At 36.6% G+C, this 21941-nt stretch overlaps 1 long non-coding RNA gene across 5 annotated transcripts in view; it reads right to left on the reverse strand.

Annotated features, from left to right (window-relative positions):
• Window positions 1-21941, reverse strand: part of LINC02911 (long intergenic non-protein coding RNA 2911) — a 58748-nt gene that overhangs the window by 27629 nt on the left and 9178 nt on the right. For 2 of the 5 annotated variants that reach the window (XR_008514567.1, XR_008514571.1), the window contains 3 exons: window positions 20881-20999; window positions 5782-5897; window positions 4410-4470 (listed from right to left, as the gene is read on the reverse strand). This is a non-coding gene — a long non-coding RNA (long intergenic non-protein coding RNA 2911). Of the gene's footprint in view, window positions 1-4379; window positions 4471-5762; window positions 5898-20880; window positions 21000-21941 lie in introns of those variants that run through there. The other 3 variants (XR_008514572.1, XR_008514574.1, XR_008514568.1) reach the window with 2 other exon arrangements.

Here is a 21941-nt window from a genome sequence, read left to right on the forward strand (position 1 = left end):
TTCTACTTAAACTTTTTGTTTTTTGTTTTGTTTTGTTTTGTTTTATTGAGGCAGAGTTTCACTCTGTCTCCCAGGCTGGACTGCAGTGGCAGGATCTCGGCTCACTGCAACTTCTGCCCCCTGGTTTCAAGCAATTCTCCTGCCTCAGCCTCCTGAGTAGCTGGGATTACAGGCGCCCACCACTGTACCCAGAAAATTTTTGTGTTTTTAGTGCAGACGGGGTTTCACCATGATGGCCAGGCTGACCTCGAACTCCTGACCTCAAGTAAATCCCAAAGTGCTGGGATTACAGGCGTGAGCCACCACTCCCAGCCACATCTTTTTACATTAAAAAAAAATTGCTATAAGGGATTTGGAGTTGTTATTGCCATTTGATGCTTTTCTCACATGACAATGCATTATCAACAGTCCTCCGGGTCAACAGAGAGAGGCTTATCCATTTTAGGAAACATTTAATTTTCCATAAGAGGATTATACCAGACTTTATTCAGTATCTCCCTCATTAATGTACATCCATGTGTGTGTTTTTTTTGTACTTGCCTTGACAAATAATGTGATAAACATCCTTGTTTATTAAAGTCCAGCTGTTGTTTCATTAGGATAGATTCCTTTAAGAGAGATTTCTGCGACAAAAGCTATGGATATATCTTAAATTTAAGATACATTGCCACATTACCAAAATAAACCCAAGAGGATTAAAGATTTAAATTTTATACATAAAGTAATAAAATCTTAGCTACACAGAAGGGCTACCACCAGCTACTTGAAGCCACTGATTATAAATCCTAAGTAAATGTGAATCCATATGAAAACAAAGATGAAATTCTATCCTTGAACTAAAATTAGACTTTCAGATGAGTTAGGGAGATCGGGGGAGGGAGAGAGAGAAAAAGGAGCCCACAAAACCTCAGGCATTCTACTTTAATTATGACGCAGTAGAACACCAAGATGCAATGAAGTACCATCATTTTAGGTTTCTGGGATGAAGTACCAAAAAACTGACATTTATTCTCATTCAAATTTTGCTATATTCCTATAAATCAGCAGATCTGGTGTGGTGATCTGGTCTGGTGGTCCCAAAAAGTGTGTCTGAGGAACAGTCAATGGCCTTGTTCAGTTATCTACAAGGACTTTGTTATTCAGAGTAAGATTTCCAAAGTGAGGGAGAATCTGAGTCATTCTAACTTATAGAGAAAAGTCTAAAAGCCTGTATGGGGAAAACAGAAAGGAGAAAAAGGTGACCAGGCAGATGAGAAACTAGAAAAGAATAGAAAAACAAACAAAAATGCTGTTTTTGCTGGAGAGTGATCAACATGACTTGCTGAGTTTTCCACAAAACCTTCAGAATAGTCTACTTTACTTGCTATTCTTTAGAGTCTGCCCTGTATTGGAAGAAGGGCAGGAGACGGCGGGAGAAATAGGAAGAAGTACCCACTCTGGTCTCAGGGTGGGCAGGAGCTTCCCAAGGGAGACTATCACATTTGGCCAGAGTTTGAAGTGTGGCTCACAAGTTGGATTAAAAATGAAACCACATTCCAATCTTAAACCCCTAAACCTCTCAATCAATCATAGTTTACAAAGCATCTAAAGAAAGGAAATTTTTGACCAACTGATCAAAGCAGCACTCAGAATGGAACCACTGATTGAATATTGACCTCAGCAGGCACTTTAATTGCATCTTATTGGCAAATCATTACTAGTTTACCTTAGTGATAGAAAGCACAGGTTGAAAGTAGAGAAGCACTTACTTCTCTGGGTCAAGTGAATAATTAGCAGGGAAAAATCTCTCTGGCCTTTTAAAACACGGCAGAAGTGTTAGGTAAGCGGGTGAGGACTTCCTTGCTGGGAAGATTAGAGGTCAGCTTAGCCGGCCTCCCTGTAACTGCGATAACAGTATCTCCACTACCATCTGAGTCCTCACCCTCTCTTCAAAAATACAATTCTAGTCACATCCTCCACAACAAAACTTCCTTGACATCCCTGACCCTCATCCACCCCCATCTCCCTCTATATTGTTCTAGCACAGTACAGTGTAGTGATCAGGTTCACGCTATGCAAAATATTCACTTTTAATCTTCACAACCACTTAGTGAAGTGAGTATTAATAATATCACCACTCTATCACTGTTTCTGTGCTTTTTGGCTAAGATCAAGTGGCGTAATATCACTACCCTAGAGATGAAGAAATTAGTGCATAAAATAGGCTAAAATTAAAAATAAACGTAATAAAAATAAGTATATACAGAAGTTCAAATACACCTTATAACCCCAGTAAGTAAAGATGCACTTTCTGAGAAGTATGCAGTAAATTTTGCCATCTACTTCTTATAAAAATTGGCAAACTTTTTCTATAAAGGGTCAGATAGTAAATATTTTAGGCTTTGTGGATCAAATAGTCGCTGTCATAATTAATCAACTCTGTTGCTGTAGGGCAAAAGGAACCCTAGACAATAACTAAATGAATGGGCATGGCTGCATTCTAATAAAACTTCATTTGCAAAATCAGGCGAGAGGCCAGATGGGACCCATAGCCATAGTTTGCTGACCGTGTTCTAGATAATAGACTCCTTCCAGGCTCAGCATTATTTCCAACAGGTATAAATGCAATCTCTAGTAAATGCAATCTGATTCCAGAATGTAAGTTGGTCATGACCTTCAATAGGAAACAAGACCATCTTCTGCTCCTCCCCCAAGCATTAACTAGCTCTGCTAGATGATTGTTCAGCCACAGCTCAAACATCTCTAGTAAAAGAAAACTCATGCCTGCACAATTTACTCATTTTCATTAAGGGACAGATGAAGATTTGGAGCACTTTTGTATTAAGATTTCTGTTTGTTTGACATATAACACTAAATTTATAACTTTCTAAATATTGAAATCTTAATAAATGGAACACCTTCTATCCAAGAAGGCACTTGAAAATTTTTTCTACTGAGCAGGCTTGTGTGGGGTATCCTAAAAATATTCATACCAGTGAACACATGAATGTTCAGACTTTAAAAAAAACTCTCACCCAGCTGGAAGGATTAGTAACACTGATTTTATTTGCGTTGCTCCAGTGAAAAAGCATGTATGAAATACATATGCATGCATATGGCAGGTATGCCTACTCAGACTATTTCTTCTATTGTTTCCTTAGAATAAGAATAATAACCAGAGAAATTAAATTTACCTTGAATTTCCACAGATGGTAAAGTTTCCTACAACACCACCTACCCATCTTTCTTTTTATCCAAATAGTCCCCCAACATATATTTATAAGCATCTACATTGTGTTTGATTCTGAGAAAGAAACAAATACACATACATATTATTGTGTAACCTTAACATCTAGTTGGAGAGACAAGGCATAAGGTTGCAACAATTTTCAAACCTGCATATGGCTTCTTTGTCCCATGCCAGTCAGAGCACTTCTGAGAACTTTTGCTGAAACTCAAGTGCTAGATCAGCTCTTAGAAATGTTACTAGTGTGAAAGGCTGTATGATGAATACATTTTTATTTTGGCCAAATATAATAATGATGATTTGCATTTATATATTGCTTTGTAAACTTTTAAGTCACTTTAATTTGTATTATTTTTATATATCCTCCTTGTATAAAAGAGATATGGTAAGCAATATTATCCGCGCTTTATAGATCAGGAAACAGAGATCCAAAAGTGTGTTTTTGCCCAAGGACACAAGGTAAGTAAATGGTAGTACTGTAACTAAAACACATCACCTGATCTCTAACTACTAGCCATTCCTATTAGACAAAGCTATCTCTCTCCTGACAATATAAATTAAACATTTATGAACGCTGCTGGAGTTCCAATAATACAGGCTTGGGTTCTAATCAAGGCTGGAAAGAACAGAAAGTCTCTCAAGCTAGCTCAAACGAAAGATGAAATGTATGTAAAAGAACCATTTGGAGCACAAAAGCCATAGCGGCATGCAGGTTTTATAGACATGAAAATTCTCAGTAATAGAAGAATCTCCCTCCATCTCTCAGGGTGGCCTCTCCCATTTCTGCTTCTTGGTCTCCTCCATCTCTCACCCACCAGCTACTGCTTAAAAATGGCCTGACCTGGCCACCAGCCACTGACCTGAATCTAGAGGCTCTGCTGCCCAGGCTGTCCTTCTATGACAATTGCCTCTAATTATCCTAGTTCAATTACTGGGACAGATAACCTGGACCTTCGCCAAATTTTTCATGGTGAAGGGTTGAGCATGAGGTTTATCCTGCATGTCCTTACAGAGGCTGCAGGCAGGTTCAGCAAATTGACCTTCTTCATGGGTTTATTGAAAAAAGTAAATGAAATGTTCCAATTAAGGCACTTACAACAAGAGTAACAATAGCCTGAGACATAGCAAAAGGTCAATAAATAATTACTCCAGTCAAGTTGCACCAAATATTTATTTTACTTACATGAATTCAACCATGAGACTCTTGCACTGGAATGGAGGTGTCCAGGGAACACAGAGGCAGACTACAACAAAGATGGAAGAGACTCGTTAATCACTCCAAGAAAAGAGCTGGTAATAGCCAAACCCCTTTTAAAATTCACCCCTCCAACCTCCTCCCCAGACCTCAACAGGAATAACTGCAAGTAATTAAGAGTGGATGGTAAAATGGAAAGGAGATTTAGGGTATATGTGGCTATAAAAGTTGAGTTAATAGCCACCAGATGTGAAGCTCTCTGCTTCTTCCACCTTGTCTTGATTTCTCCATGCCTGTGTTGACCCATCCTTATTGGATATCAAAGAAAGAGCTCTAACTTTTTACCACTTCCTAGTGCCTGGTACACATTTAAAATAAGTGTATATTCAATGAAAAACAATGAAATGAATGAATGGACAAACAAAAGAGAAGTCCAGGGCTCTCTGCTATCATTGTATAGGATGCCTGCAGGAAACTTTCAGAGTCATTCTGACTTTAGAAAACCTGAAAGTATGAGGGAGTTGACACCCCACAAGGCCACCCTTATCCAATGAGGGACAGAAGCTGATGGGAAGATAAACCTCCCCTCTGAGGTACATTCCTCATGGCTCCTGTGTGAATCTCTAAGGGATCCACTCCAGTTGTTCACAATAGTGAACAGCTTGATAATCACCTTTACTTAGCTTTTCCTCCTTTCCTTCCACTCCAACAATGCCCCACTCTTGTTCTTTGAGAACACTTCCCAAAATAAATCAACTGCATGGAAACAACTGTGCCAGACTCTGTTTTTATTTGTTTGATTGAGGCTTTTTTTTTTGTGGGGTGCACTATGGGGGGGAAGGGGATGGGATATATATCACACTTATGAAATTATTTGCTTGAATTTTCTCCTCTCAGTATATACTCTCCCTGGGTATTTCATTCTCTCCTGTGGATTTACCACCACCTGCATTCTGTTGATTTCCAAATATATAGCTGTAGCCAAGACCTCCTTGCTGAGTCTTAGACAAGTCAACTAGGTTTTACATAAGAAACTTGACTTCAATATGTGTAAAAGTGAATGTTCCAACTCACCACCTACTGTCTTCCTTCTGCTATATTACACATTTCTATCCAAGGTATCATCATAAAGCTTATTATTTGGATTAAAAAATGCATACATGCTTGAATTTTCATTCTCCCCTGTATTGACTATATGTTCCAGCAGTGAGTTCAGGCTAGAGGGAGGAAATGAGCTGCAATTCCAGTACTTGGAAAAGAGAGGGCAGGCATATTTGAGATAGATTTGGGGAATAAATGTTCCTGCAAATGGGCAGAACAAAGAAGACTTAGAGTACTTACATGGTTTTTTCCTACTCACATAGCAAGATCATGGTTGAGGTAGGCTGGAATCCTGGATTGCTGACTCCTCTCTGGTCCGATATTCTTTTCACTGTACAATTCTCTTTTGTCCTGAATTTTTAAAAGTTCTTTTTCCTGGAAATTTTAGAAGAAGCTCAAGGTAGCTAGGAAGCTACCCTTTTGGAGTAGCAATTATATCAAAGTACAATCCAGTTAAAACCCATTAGATTGAAAAAAAGCTGGTCAAGGAAGCAGAGAGCAGGATCCATCAAATCTGCAGAATGGAGCTATGAACTAAACTGTTTACAGACCCTCGTGAAAACCAACTGTAATTCTTGCCGTTGAGCTCCAAAAGATGCCCTAATATCCTACCAATACTGTTTATTCCCTTTCTTTGGAATCAGAGCTGAAATCAAAGAGGTCTCTTAAATCCTGACCTAGTATATTTCAAAATGCCATAGTTTCTTTTTATGACATTCAAATTAAATCTCTAAATTAAAAGTTTTGTAAGGTGCTAATTACAGCTAGACATTTATTATTTTGTTTGTATGATTTTATCTAACTTGTGGCCCATAAAATTATCCTGCATATGGATACCAAAGGGCAGATATTAATCTTTGAGTACATATAACAATAATGAATATATAATAGACATCTGCTACATAATAAATATGTTGAAATGTATAAGGTGTACAGCTCATATGAATTCTAACAACTTTTCAATTATTTCATGGAAATCTTAATAATGAGAGAGTTAAACTATTTGAGTTGAGATTTTTTTCCAGTTGGTCTATTTATCTTTTTTAGAATAGGGTGCACGTCTTCCAACCCCTCTAATGTTTATAAAAATCATCCAATAACATATTGGGTTACATTCTTTCTTATAAAACCTTTGGACAACTTTCAACTTGGGCTGTTTTAGCTAAAATGCAGCTTAAGTTATTTTAATAGAGAAGGGTAACTTGCCATTGGAGCAGTTTACTGTTACTCAATTTGTCATAATTTGGATAATTGGGAAAGAGTTTAACATATTTTAAAGGAAAAGAACATTTTAAACAAATTAGTAGCAAAACTAACATATAAATATGCTAACTGCAAAGAACTCCTACTTGCTTATTAGGTGAGTTATTAAAATATTATTGCATGTGCTATCCCCAAGTTAGCACTTACAGAATTTGATAACATTAATATTCTACCTTTAAAGTGCTATGCTTAGCACTTTGCAATTTATAACATGATGTAATCTAATAGTGATATTAATAGAAGTTAAAATTTGTTTAATGCTAAGTGCTTTACATGATACATCATTAGATCCTCAACAGCACTTCATGAACTATGTTTATCATTATCTCTAAATTATAAATGAGGAAATTACAGCTAAGAGAAGGTGAGAAACTTACTCACATCAGCCAATTACAAATGTATAAACTCTTTAATTCAACAGTCCCACTTCTGGGATATTTTCCTACCAATACTTGCAAATATGTAAAATTACTTATGTATAGGACCATCTACCTCCATGCTGTTTGTAATAGAAGAGACTGGAAACAGTACTGTGTTCATAAATAGGTTAGATAAATTATAATATATCCATATAGACATATCTCACAACTGGAAAAAATAAAACCAATAAAGGAGCCTTCTATGTGCACATAGAGAATGGTCTTCAGGATAAATTTTTAAGCAAAAAAAGAAAAGTGCAATATGATGTATATAAAATGCCATCTTTTATGTAAAATATGAATTTCTATGTTTTGTCTTCAATTTCGTAAGTCTGGAATATACATAAGAAACTAAGAACAGTGGGTACCTATGGGTGCATGTCACAGGGAGGGGGTGGCAGGGGGAACTAGGCAGATATATGATAAAGTTAAGATGAAGAAGTGTCACTGTTTGAAATTTTTTAATAAATTATTGGGTTTTAAAACATATGAGTGTATTCCCTGGCAAAATTTGCATGAAAAAGGAAAAGAAATAAGAAATGGGATGGGGAAAGATAGGCAGGGTAAGCAGGAGAGAAATTCCCCAAAATGACACAGCCAGCAAGGACCACAGCCAGGTTTCAAACCCTGCAGGTCACCCTAAAGCCCTGCTTTCAAGTACTGTCGAATAGTGACTCTGAGTTCTCACAATAATTCCATGAGATAGCATAAAAGAACAAACAGAACCTGAAAAAAAGGTCTTCTCAAGATTACACAAACATTAAAACTGCAAATATTGTTTTCTTCCTACTACACCACAGCCACAATAATGAACATGACAATTATACTGTAAAAATATTATAAAATTTTGACTTGGTACTAATTCCAACTCACTTTCCCTCCAGTATGTTTATTTCACAGGTAATTGTAGAAGACCAAAAATAAGCAAGGGGTTTTTTAAAGGAAGTATTAAAGCAGACAGTCTGTGTGTTAGTTTCCTGTTGCTGCTGTAACAAATACCCCAACCTCAGTGGCTAAAGCAACACCAATCTTACACTTCTGAAGTCCAACATAGATCTCAACAGGTTGAAATCAAGGTGTCAGCAGGGGTGCATTTCTTCCTGGAGTCTTTAGAAGAGGCTCTAAAGGGCTCTCAAGAAATCCCTTTCTTGTCTTTTTCATCTTCTAGAGTCTGCTCACATTGCTTTGTTCATGGTCCCTTCTTCCATCTACATTGCCAGCAAGGGCAGGTCAAGTTATTCTCACATCATTCTGACCTGTTTCTATTTCTGTATCCCTTTCTCTGATTCTCTCTTCAGCCTCCCTTTTCCGTTTTTAAACCCTTGTGACGACATTGAGCCCTTCTAGTTAATTCAGGATAATTGCCTTATCTGAAGTCAACTGATTAACAACCTTAATTCCCCTTTGCCATGTAAGATAACATACTCATAGGTTGCAGGGATTAGCACATGGGCATCTTGGGACCATGAGTCAGGCTGCTACAGCCCCTTATGCAACTTGAAGGAGAGAAGCATGTCTGCATTGAGCCATGTATTTTATGGGATGTTAGTGGATAATACCTAAAAGTAACAGTGTGTTCCCTTGTCAAGTATGTTTGGGGAAACTGGTTTAAACCAAAACCAGGTTGCTTTACTATAGGACTGCAAAATTGTTGATATGTTAATGTGCATGGTGAATCGCCAAGCGTATATTTTCTGAAAATATTTGACGTGGAATTCCCCTTAATAAATTTCTAAATATTGGCCCTTTCTAAAAATTTTAGAATAAAATGTTAAACATATAAATTTTTTTCTTTTAATACATGGCTGTATTTTCTTTGCTAAAGTTGTATTAGATGTTTGCATTTTCATTTTTAAGTAAGGTTAGGTTATGGGTTTCTTTTAGGGTGTAATTTCTATTTGGTTTTGGTATTTTTTTCAAAGGAATTTGGAAGATTTGGCTTCTTGAAAATATTCTTGCATTATCTGGATAATTTAGGCGTTAGCTACCCTTAAACGTTCAAAAAGAGTGCCCTATAAAACCATTCAGCCATGGTATCATTTTAAAATTTTTATTCATTAATTATATATATATATATAACAACATATAATTTATACATATTAAAATTATTAGACTTCATTTTAGAGCAATTTTAGGTTTAGGAAAAAATTGAGGAGAAAGTACATTGAGTTCCCATAGGCCCCTTCACTCCCCAATACAATTTTCCCTATTATTAACATCTTGCATTACTGTGGTATGTTTGTTTCAACTCATGAGCCAATATTGATATATTATCATTAACTAAAGTTTGTAGTTCATATTAGGATTCATTCTTGGTGTTGTACATTCTACTGGTTTTGTCAAATGTATTAATGATATGTACCCACCATTAGAGTATCATACAGAATAGTTTCACTGCCCTAAAAATTCAGGGCTCTACCTCTTCATTCTCCCCTCCCCTCCCTCTGCACAAGCCCCTGGCAAATGCTGATATTTTGACTGTCCTCATAGTTGTGCCTTTTCCAGGTTGTCACATAGTTATATCATACAGTACACAGCCTTTTCAGATTGGCTTATTCCACTTAACAATACGCATTAATGTTCCTGCACATTTTTTTGTGGCTTGGTAGCTTATTTCGTTTTATTGCAAAGTAATATTGCTTTGTATGGACTTGTCTTCATTTGTTTATTCATTCATTCATTTATTGAAGGACATCTTGATCATTTCTGTGTTTTGACAGTTACAAATAAAGCTATATAGACACTAATGTACAGGTTTTTGTGTGGACATAAACTATCTATTCATTTGGCTAAATATCCAAAACAGCAGTTGCTGATTGTATTGTAAGAACATGTTGAGTTTTGAAAAAACTGCCAAACTGTTTTCTAAAGTGGCTGCAGCATTTTGCATTCCCACAAGGAATGAATGAGAGCTTTTGTGGCTCCACAGCCTCCTTATCATTTGTCAGTGTTTTAGATTCTAGCCATTCTAATTTATATATGAGTAGTGGTATCTCACTATTGTTTTAATTTGCAAGTCCATAGTAAACTATAATGGTAAGCAACTGTTTGTATGCTCATTTGCTACCTGCATATCTTTTTTGGTGAGATATCTCTTCAGGTCTTTTGCTCATTTTTAAATTTGGCTGTTTTCTTATTGTTGAATCTTAAGAACTCTTTATATTTTGGATACCAGTCCTTTATTAGATATGTTTTTTGCAATGATTTCCTCCCATTCTGTAGTTTGTCTTTTCTTTCCCTTGACAGTGTTTGTAGAGCAATTTTTAATTTTAATGAAGTAAGTCCAACTTACCAATTTTTTTGATGGATCACAACTGATGGATCACAACTGATGGATCACAATGTTGTTTTATGGATCACTAAGAAATCAGTGCCAAACCCAAGGTCACCTAGATTTTTTGTTGTCTTCTAGGAGTTTTATAGTACTGTAGTTCACATTTAGGTCTATAATTTATTTGAAACTAATTTCTGCAAAAACTGTAAGATCTGTATCTAGATTCATTTTTTTGCATGTGATGTTCAGTTGTTCCAACATCATTTGTTGAAAAGACTATTATTTTTTCATTGAATTGCCTTTGCTCTTTTGTCAAAGATCAGTTGACTACCTTTGTGTCGATCTATTTCTGGGTACTCTATTTCGTTATACTAATATATTTGTCTCTGTTTTCACCAATACCACAGTGTCTTGACTACTCTAGCTTTATAGTATGCCTTGAAGTTGGGTAGTGTCAGACCTCAAATTTTGTTCTTCCTCAATATTTTTTGGCTATTCTGGGTCTTTTTTTAATAATCTGCTTGTTGACAACCATAAAATGATTTGCTGATACTTTGGTTGGTACTGTACTGAATATATTGATTAATTTGGGAAGAACTGACATCTTGATGATGTTAAGTCTTTCTGTTCATGTACATGCAATATATGTTCATTTATTTAAATATTCATTAATTTTTTCATCAAAGTTTTGTCATTTTCTTCATATAGATCTTGTATATATTTTATTAGATTTATACCTAAGTGTTTCATTTTCTTTTATAGTGCTAATGTAAATGGCATTGTGTTTTTAATTCAAATCCCAACTGTTCCTTGCCGGTATATAGGAAATCAGTTGACTTTTGTATAGTAGCCTTGTATCCTGCAACATTTCTATAATTGCTTAATAGCTCCAGGAGTTATTTATTTATTTATTTACTTATTTATTTATTCTTTGAAATTTTCTACATAGACAATCATGTCTATGAACAAAGAAGGCTTTATTTCTTTCTCCAAACCTTTATATATTTTATTTCCTTTTCTTGTCTAATTGCATTAGCTAGGGGTTCCAATATAATGCTGAATAAGAGTGGTGAAAGCAGATATTATTACCTTGTTCCTGATCTTAGAAGGATGCCATCTATTTTCTCACCATTATGATGTTAGCTATTTTTTTTTGTACAACTCTTTATGAAGTTGAGGAAGTTCCCCTTTATTCCTAGTTTACTGCGAGTTTTCATGATGAATGAGTGTTGGATTTTGTTAAATGATTTTTTTTCTGCAACTACTTATTTGATTTAACTGATTATACAATTTTTCTTCTTTAGCCTATTGATATGATAGATTATATTCAATGACTTTTGAATGTTGAACTAGACTTTTATACCTAGAATAAATCCCACTTGACTATATGTATAATTCTTTATATTGTTAAATATGATTGGCTAATATCTTGTTGAAGATTTTTGCATCGATGTTTATGAGAGATATTGGTCTTTAGTTTCCTCTTTTCATAATGTTTTTGTCTAGTTTTGGTATTATGTTAATGTTGGTGTCATAGAATGAGTTAGGAAATATCCCTTCTATTTTCTGGAAGAAACTGTAAAAACGTAGTAGCATTTCTTCCTTAACTGTTTGAATTCACTAGTGAATACATGCAGGTCTGGTGCTATCTGTTTTGGAAGGTTATTAATTATTGATTCAATTTGGTTATAGATATGGGCCTATTTAGATAGTCTATTTGTCTTTGTGTGAGTTTTGGTTACGTCATTCACAAAGTTGGTTCATTTTCTCTAGGTTATCAAATTTACATACAGAGTTATTCATAATCCTGGTATCTTTTTAAATAGTAGATCTTTGACAAATATTTACATTTATTTTCTGGTTATTGAAATAGTATGGATGCTTCCTTGATTTATCTTTGTTGAGCCAATTTTAACAATTTATCTCCTTAGGAAGTTATTATTTTGATCTATATTTTTAAATGTATTGGCATAATGTTGCACAAAATATTTCTTCTAGCTCATCTAATCTCTTAACATTTATATTTCCAGCTTCTGTTTTATTTTAAAAGTTGTAGTTCTCTTTCTTCTCGTCTCTTCTTTTAAAGACTTTCAAGGAAGAGGCGGTAATTTTAATGCTCTGAAGAAGTTTTTGGTTATTAATTGCATTTTGTTTTCTAATTTATTAAATATAGCTGTTATTATCATTAGTTATGTAATAATTTTACTTGGATTGTTTTGGTGTTATCTTTAGTTTCATAAGTTAAATATTTAATTTATTTCAATTTTTTATATCTTTCTTGTTTAATAACCAAAATATCCACAATGAGGCTACATACTTTTGTAAATGATTTGTAACCTTGGGTTTGAGTTGCTCTAAGGTTTGTATGTTAAAGGATTTCTTAAGATTTTCTTAATGGTAATATGATAAATATTGACAAATGTTTCCATAATAAAAAAGAACATGAATTTGCTATAGATTATTCCGTTTTGCATATATTTATTACATGTGCTGGTTAATAGTTTCCATTTCTTAGTCTGCTTTCTCTTCACTTTCACTACATTTAAAGATCTAATTCTCTTCACTTTCTAGAAACACCTTTTAGAGATTTTTTACTTCAGAAGTCTAAACCCAGAGGATCCAGACATATGACCAATCATATTAGATTTTCAAAGTTTGTCCTAGCTGCCTTTCTCAGATGGAAGAATGTGTGATTGTTCTGATGGCCACTGGCAGTTTCCTGCCAAGGGAACACAGACTGATTGTTTACTGTATAAATGAGTTGCTGGGACACACTGAATTTTCTGGGGTAGAATTTGATCTCCACACAATATAAACAGCAAAGCAGAAAAAAGGGAAAAAATTATTTTCTTCTGTGTTTCCAAGGAATGAGATCTCAAAGACGACAATGTAGCCATCCCATGAAACAGCCAATAAACACTCAACAGCCAACATCTCATCTAGATTCGTTCTCTGTAATATCCTCATCAACCTACTACTCTGCATCCCACCATCATCTCTGGTCTGTCTCAAGGCCTAATTAATTCAGACCAGGGCCCATGTAAGAACTTCCTAACTGATGGTTCTGCTTTCTGTCTCTGTTCCTTCCTGTCATTTAACCCCAATAACCTATATTCCTAAAGCACTACTCTGAGAACAGCGTTCCCTTAAAATCCTCCTGTACAATGAAGCCAAAACTTCTTAGACACCAGATTTCCTTGAGAATAGGACCAGCCCTCCTTTCCAGCCTTTTCAACCTACCCCTTTCCATTAACCCTCATGACATCCCAGTCATAAACTCATGAACTGCATACCCATTTTTTACTTTGTCATCATGAAACATTGTCAAGCTGAAAATCTTTTGTTTCCTACATTAAAAATTAGGATACCTAAACTCATGGTTCCACAAGTACCTTGTGATGTACTAGGCATTGTAGTGAATGTTCTACATGTATTATCTTCACTTAATCTTCACAACATTTCGATGCAATAGGCATTGTTATTATCACTGGCCATTTAACACACAAGGGCATGGACACTTAGAGCAGCAAAGTCTGAATCCAGTGCATACTTGGTTAAGTGTTACGCTGTACTCTTCCTTAATTACCCTGCCAGGACCAAGAGAATCCTTGCAGCCTGGACTAATGACTCTCATAAAGTAGGCACTCATTATATAGTGAATAAATGGTTGAATGACTGAGGAAATGTGAAAAGACATCTTAAAATGCTTTAGAAATGATAAATTACTATGCAAATATTATACATCATCCACAAAATCACTATTATTAAGCTGCTTTTATGATGAAAGTTGATACCTTTTTTCATTTATTTCTATGCCTTGTATTAATATTTGCCAAGTGAAAACACTGATCTAGGTTTTTGTCAATTGTTTTTCCTCTAAAGCCAAGCAGAAACTTCATCTTCCATCATGTGAACACCTTGTCCAATTGGCAAATATTGACAGTAAGAAAACATCATGTTGAAATTCGCCTTCTATTCTTGTATATTATTGAAAAATCAGAATTACAAGACCAAAGGCTGTAGAGGAGCTGTGTGCACCCACCTCTGTGTGTGTGTGTATGTGTGTGTGTGTGTGTGTGTGTATACTTTTGCCCAACATTTTCAAACCTTTAGTTTTACTACATTTACTCTTTCTGACCTGGTACAATCTCAAACTGCATACAAGCAGCAGATGTCAGTGTTGTGCAACTTTCAGGCTGACTGCTTGCAGAGGCAAGCTATTCTTTGTCGCTTAGAGACAGAATCAACAGTCATTTGTACCCACAAACAAACACCCTTAGGTGCTAGGTAAATCGTAGAGGTCCCCTACAAAGCAACTGTAATTTGAGAAATTACACAGTTTTGCTGGCCGAGAAGGAGACAGGGACACCCAGAAAGCACTGGTTTGGCTCCTTTGTCACAACTGCTGTGAGCCGGAGCAAAGGAAGATCAGACTAAATCGGCCTTGTTTGATGAAAGAACAGTGCTTTCTATTTGCAACCCATGTGGTCAGATGGCCAAACTCCTAATATGTCCTCAAAGCCCAACATAATCTGGTTTCTGACTGCTTCTACAGCTTTCTTAGGAGCCACTCTTTCTCCTTTTTCTCTGCTGCAGCCACTGCATTCTTCCCACCTCACAGGCTCTGCTTGTAATGCCTTGCCACACGCCCCTGTCTCTCCTTTAGTGTCTACTCTTCAGATCTCAGCTCAAATGTCACTTTATCCTGAAAGGTCAGGCTCCATACATCAGGTCTTTCTTTTATGGTCTCATAGTACTCTTTAATGCCCTTCCATAGACTTATCACAATTTTCAATTATATATGTGTCTGATTCTTTAATTAGTATCTGTGTACCCAGCTCCAATAAAAGTGCCAATTCCATAAAGGTAGATTATGTGGCTGTTTTGCCCATTACTGTTTCCCTAGTACATAGCATGGTACACGGCATATGGAAGATTCTCAACATACAAATGTTAAGTAAAAAAAAAATGTTAAAAGGGTGAATTAATGGATAAATAAGTAAATTGGTGAATGAACAAATACATGAATTGATTCCATCTACTCTTCCTCTGAATAGACACCCATGTACCAGTGAGTGAATGCAAGGTAGGCTGGCTTGAGAAGAGAGGAGTATCTCAAATACCTGGAAATAGAGTGATCACTGTTGTTCCAGGATTCTGAGAATAACTCAGCAGGTTGAGAAACTGACCCGCACAAATGGATTCTGACTTGGGCCTGCATTCTGGTGGCAGAGCTTGAGTTCTCCCCTGCAGCAATGAATTTCTGTCTAGCGCTTCTGAATGCAACCATCACATACTGGTCTCCTATCAGTAAAGAAAGGGGACCAGGTTGCAAATATGTGAGGAATACAGGCCTTTCTTCAGACTTGTGTATTTGGGATGTATCATGTGACAGAGAAGAGCTTATAGACAAAGATAGAGAGAGATAAATGGGTTGATTTTTTTCTTCTAGGGTATTCACCTAAAGGGGAGAATAATCTGGCTATTTTTCTTTCTTCCACAAGATGGGGCAATCGGAATGAATTTAACTACAAAGGAGGCCTCACCAGTAAATGTCTTTTCCATGTTAAACAGCCCTATTCGGTCAAACCAGAAAAAATGCAGCTGGTTTTGAACTTGTTTATGCAACTGCATAGCATTTCCTGAAAACAGTAGGCCTGGGGTAGACAACAGTTAGGCTGGAGGGGAAAGCCTAGGGCACATGCCCACTCTATATTGGAGTCAAAGGGGTGCTGCTCAGATTCCAGAACCCCCAGCATTCCAGCCCCAGGGAGTTGCAAGGGTCTCTGGCTCAGAAACAGCTGCTGCAAAATTGAGCAAATTTACCATGCAGAAACATTTTCTCACATTAGAAGGAAATTCTGGATGAGATATAATGATGTCTACTTTGAACTAAATTATTGTAATATAATCAATCACAGTGTACAAATTCTAGTTCTTAATATCTTAGTCTGCTGCTTACAGTCTGCAAGATGATTTCATTCAGTGGAATATTCCACCATGCATTAAATCAGGCCATACATAAAATAATTATGACACTAGAGTTTTATTATTCTACCTGTGACCTATTTGCACATAACCCTTCTTGCTTCTTCCTGGTTATAGGTCTATTACTAGATCATTATAAATTTTTCTCTGGAAAGAAATTAGGGGAAATGGGCTTGACAACAATTTCTAGATTAAATTAGCACTGTTCAGAAAGATAATTAATATTGGTGTGGTACTTTTTTTATCATTGTCTCATTTGATTTTCCCAACAACCTGTAGGCTAAATATTACTTTCATCATCACTCTTTCACAAATATACAACATGGGATATTTACTTATTCAAGTGTCAATATGGGATATTTATTTACTTAAGTAGGCACAGCAGGTAAAACCTGGAGATAGCCATGAACATGACCTTCAGGTTCCAGTTCTGACAGGTCATGGAAGAGAGTGGAGAAAAGAGAGAAATTAGAGAAGGGAACTAGCACATGCGTTTATGAGGGCTAAATACACATTGTATAAGGTAGGAAACTCAGCCAAAGTGGCTTAAACCTCAAAAATAATGGATTGGCTCCCATAATAGAAAAGTCCAGAAGTTCTAGTTCCAAAAGATGTCATCATGGATCTAGTCCTTTAGGACAGCTAGTTTCACCTGATATTTTCAGTTCATCTAGGTTATTTCCTTGTGGTAACAAAATAATCTAAGCAGGTTCATGTCTCAGAGGGTCCCACTGAACCACATTGTTCTGGAGAAAAGAGTGCCTCTTCCTGAAGTTCTTTCACCTGTGACTCGCCCTCTCATTGGCTCAAACGGGGTTAAAGGTCCATCCCTGAACCAATCTCAGCTGGGAAGATAGGCATGACTTATTGTCTTAACCCAATCAGAATTCCTATGCTGAAGCCAATTGCACTCATACCCTCCTTGCTAACAGTGGGAGAGCTGTACATTATACAAAAAGAAAGCCAGGAGAAGGAGAAAATGGGGAAATCATAAAATATACCTATATTTTTTGTAGTTTAACAAATTAGAAAACATTGTCTCTTTTAATATATAAAAATTTATAATAGTCCTAGGACAATCTTGGTTGATACACAATTATTTTTAAAAAGCAATAAACCATTGTAAAATGTTCTGAAGAAGGCCTTAAGCATTAGCTTTAGAAAACTTAAAAACTAAATTTATAGATATTACACGAGCAACACCTGATGCCTAAAAAGCAGAGGATTGCTCAGTAACCCTGGAGAATTCAGACATTTAGAGCAGGCAAGTGTTAAGAGGTGGGAAAAAGTACCAAGAACAAAAACATCCACTTAGGTTGAAAACTTGCTAGGTCCTTTATATAAACATCTTCAAGAAGTACTATCCAATAAAACCTCCGAGGGCACTCTGTCTCCTCAACCACTAATTTTTCAAGCACTTCTGTCCTCATTACTACAAGCGTTTGGAGTGATAGGACCTCCCTATCTCACAGGGTTTTGTGACAAATAAAGGCAAGAATGTGCATAAAAGGCTTTGTTAATGTAAATGCTCACAAATGTAAGAATTATATTGCTGAGAATTTTATGTATAGTTTTTAAGATGCTGTAGGAAAAAAAAAGACATACCTACCAAAAAACAGGTTCTACATTGACCTTAACAAAATAAGTGGATGTCAGTTACATATAGCTTGCTTGCACCAACCTCCCATTTTCCCACTTCATCAATCTCAACTCTCTCAGATCTTCGCCTAATGCACTCCACATAGTATACTCTGAACTTTTTGCATGACCCAAATGGTATACATGAATCCATATGCCTGTTTTCAAGATTGGCTAATTGGCCTCATTTGCACAATAAACTATTAAGAACTCTCTAATAAAAGTCGAAAATGTTGTCACACTTTGTTAAAGAGCTAAAGGTTCTGAAATACAATGCCTAGCATCACTTTATAAAAGAGCTGAATTTGAGAGAAAAAACTCTTACAAACCCTTATTGAAGGATAATTCTCCCAGTGGACACAGTCTTAGGAATACTTGGGACCAGGGACTCCAATGCCACCAAGATTCTCTCTTTTTCCCAACTCTGCTTCTCTGTTTGCTGGCTTCATTCTTTCCATGCAAATCAGCTTTCTCAACATAGTGAAAAACATGACTGTCTAAGCTTCCATGGCTGTAAACTTCTATCTCCTATTTCCAATTTGAAAAATTCCAGGAAGAGATTGGCCTAATTGGGTTGGATGTCCAACCCTTTATCAATCAATCATGTCGAGGGTATAAGGTCTGATAAATGCATTGTAAATACAAACAAATATTTGTAGTTGGGAGTGTAAGAGCTCCCTACCAAAAAGAGGGCCTATTTTTACAAAATAAATGAATAGTTTGTCCTGGTAGTGGTTGTCCTGGGTAGGCAAAAGATTAGTGTCCACATAAAAAGGCAGAGTTAGTACAGACATGAGCCTGCCCCTGTAAAACATTACCAGTCAAACATTTCCCCAGGTCCGAGATTTGTTTACTCTATAATAAGAAGAATAAACCTGCCTATTTCACCAAACTGTGGCAACAATCGCCTGAAACGTGTGTGCGTAGTAACTTCAAAAATATTACAAAATTTCAAGGTATGACTGTTGCTATTACTATCTATATAGGTAACTAAATTTCCCATTTTTCACACTGATGCCTGGAGTCAGAATGACACAGCAAGTAGTTTGAACAAATTGAAGCTCATCTAACATCACAGGCTGTGAGTACACTCCTTCTCAAGCCATATTGCCGTCCAGCTGTGTGTGGTTATTATGCCAAGTTCATCAAGAGATATTTGAGCTTCTCAGGGAGCAGGAGTAGGGAAAGACAGAATGAGACTCAGATGGAAGGAAATAACCCAACCAAAAAACCTCTGGTTAGTCTGCTTCCTAGAGAACTTCCTTCTACTTTCCAAACTCTTAGTCACTGTTCTATCTTCCAGACAATTATCAGCTAATTAATTTCCATGCGGACAAAGATCACTGTTTAATAGGTCAGCAGTGTATCACCTTGAAGTGAAAATCAGCAAAGGAAAGAAGGGTAAATAATAAAAGACATAGATAGTATGATGTCTGTCCTAAGTCAACACTGGGAATAGGGATTCAGTCACTGGGCACCAACTTCACTGCTAATGAATGATAAGTGACTGACTATAATACCTAAGGCTTGTTATTTCTGTGCTACCTTTCCCTTTACATAATATCAAAGGGAAAGTCCCCAAATAATGACAAAACACACCACTTATATTACACACTATAATTTCCTAGGCATGTTCCCATATGCCATTTATCTAAAATGATGCACTTACAGTCTACTAGAAACATTGCTGAACTTGGGAGCCTTAAGTACTTGCCATTTAACCAGTTTTGTGGCCTTGGGAAAAGTCTTGACTTCCATTTCTTCATTTGTAAATTGGGGATAAGAGTATATTTTTCAACATGTTAGCATGAGGCTTGAATGCAATGATTTATAAGTTATCTGTAAAGTGTGACATAAACATGAAGAGTTTTTCATAAGGCCTAGTGAAAATCTCAGCAAAGGACGCAATGAAAATAAAGAAATCCTATGTTTGAACTTAATAAAACTTGAATTCAAACGATGCCAAGAACTTGACCTGAAGTCACCCACAGGTAGCTGAAAGGTATAACGCTTCCAGTTCCAAGCCCTCTTTCCTATACTGCCTCACCGATGATCCACCAGGGGTGGACATCAATATCCTTCCTCTGAAAATATATCTTTTATTCTATTATGTAAGCTAGGAAAAGAAAATGTAACTGAAGACATAGAATGAGTCATCCAGCAATTAGCTACCCTACATAATGCCACTGATAATACATGGAACAATGGCTGTATTTCTTCAGCACACAATCTGTCCCAAGCACCAGACTAAGCAATTTACATGCATTAAATCATTTAATCCTCAGAATTAGCCTATAAGGTAGGTAAGATTAGTGTCCCCATCTTGCAGATGAGGAAGGTGAGGCACATGGGAATTAAGTATCCTGCCCCAAGTCACTTAGTGAGTGGCAGAGTGAGTATTCAACACAGACAAATTGGCTTCTGTGTCTGTAATCCTAACCATTATGCTAGGCCGTCTCCCAAGGACACCAAGCCTAGTGCACCATCTGATTCTACCTTTTAAAAACTCAAACAAGAGAAAGATGGATTTTATCCAGAGTTTTGAGCTGTATCTCATGTATTTCCAGAGGTTTTCCCACCAGTTTCTGGCTTCATACCGTCCAGCATTGATCTCAAATATCCGTCTTATCAGCATTGATCTCAGGGGTTTAAAATCATTTTGAAGGTGACAAAGTGAAGCACTTGTCCTTCTGGACAGCCCCACCTCCTGTCTTGCTTTGTCAGTTTTAGCAAATGTGTGTTCAGGCACAGTCAAAGGCCCCAAACAGAGACTCACCAGGCTCAGCACCATCCTTGCCTTTCCCATGTGGGAAGAATGCTTCTCCAGAAACAAGGTTGGTATTGGAAGTTGGCTGTTGCCCAAATGGCAGGAGAGAGCAGCATCAGAGAGTCACACTGAAAGTGATTTTAAATTACACAAATTCAGCGAATACAGAAAGAGAAAGAAAATTTAAATCAATGATGCTAAACCGTGCTATACATTAGAATCACCTGACAAAGCTTAAAAAACAACTACCAAAACTTGGCCCACTCTGGAACAGCTAAACCAGGATGCTTGAGGACAGCACCTTGCTTTAAATCCTGCAGGCATTTTCTACACTTGGCTGGTAAACTTGAGATGGGAATAACGCTCCCTTTGGTCTCAGTTCCCAGGGGCCTTTCACAGTATGACCATCTCGCTTCACTGAGTGTAATTCATAATACAGTATAAAATTGTATTTAGCATATTAAATTATTATATGCTAAACATTACTGAATATATTATACATTCATAAATCTGTTTAGGTATATTTAGTTTTTTGTTTTGTTTTGATTTGTTTTTTTTGCACTGGGACATCAGTGAGTACAGGCTTAAACTCAGAAGATGCAATAGGCTTTGCTACTGTATCAATTTAGCTGAAGGACAAATAGAGGAAATGTACCTAGCACACCATCTTAAACTAAGTGGGAGGCTAGGCAACCACCTAAATACACATCTTTTTTTGTCCCCTCATCTATTCAGGACAAGTATAGCTACTGCACATGAGTACCAATGTCAGTTCACCATCTTTATATGGAGAACCTGCAGCCTCAGTTTGCTGCCAGTCTTTAGCCTTTCTGGTCTCATGAGTCATCCCCAAACTCATTATCCCATTCCAGGAATAGTGTCACAGATGGGAGTTAAACAGCACACAGGTAGACATACCAACTCTGTAGTTTCAAAGAGCTGGTACTGTAAGAAGACCTGGTAGCTCTTGACTCAGTTCTATCTCTATCTCTATTTTTATCTATCGCTATCTCTATTTATCTCTAAATCTGTCATCTATCTATCTATCTATCTATCTCTATCATTTAACT

Source organism: Pongo abelii, chromosome 18 (genome assembly GCF_028885655.2).
Source record: "Pongo abelii isolate AG06213 chromosome 18, NHGRI_mPonAbe1-v2.0_pri, whole genome shotgun sequence".
NCBI classification, from domain to species: domain Eukaryota; kingdom Metazoa; phylum Chordata; class Mammalia; order Primates; family Hominidae; genus Pongo; species Pongo abelii.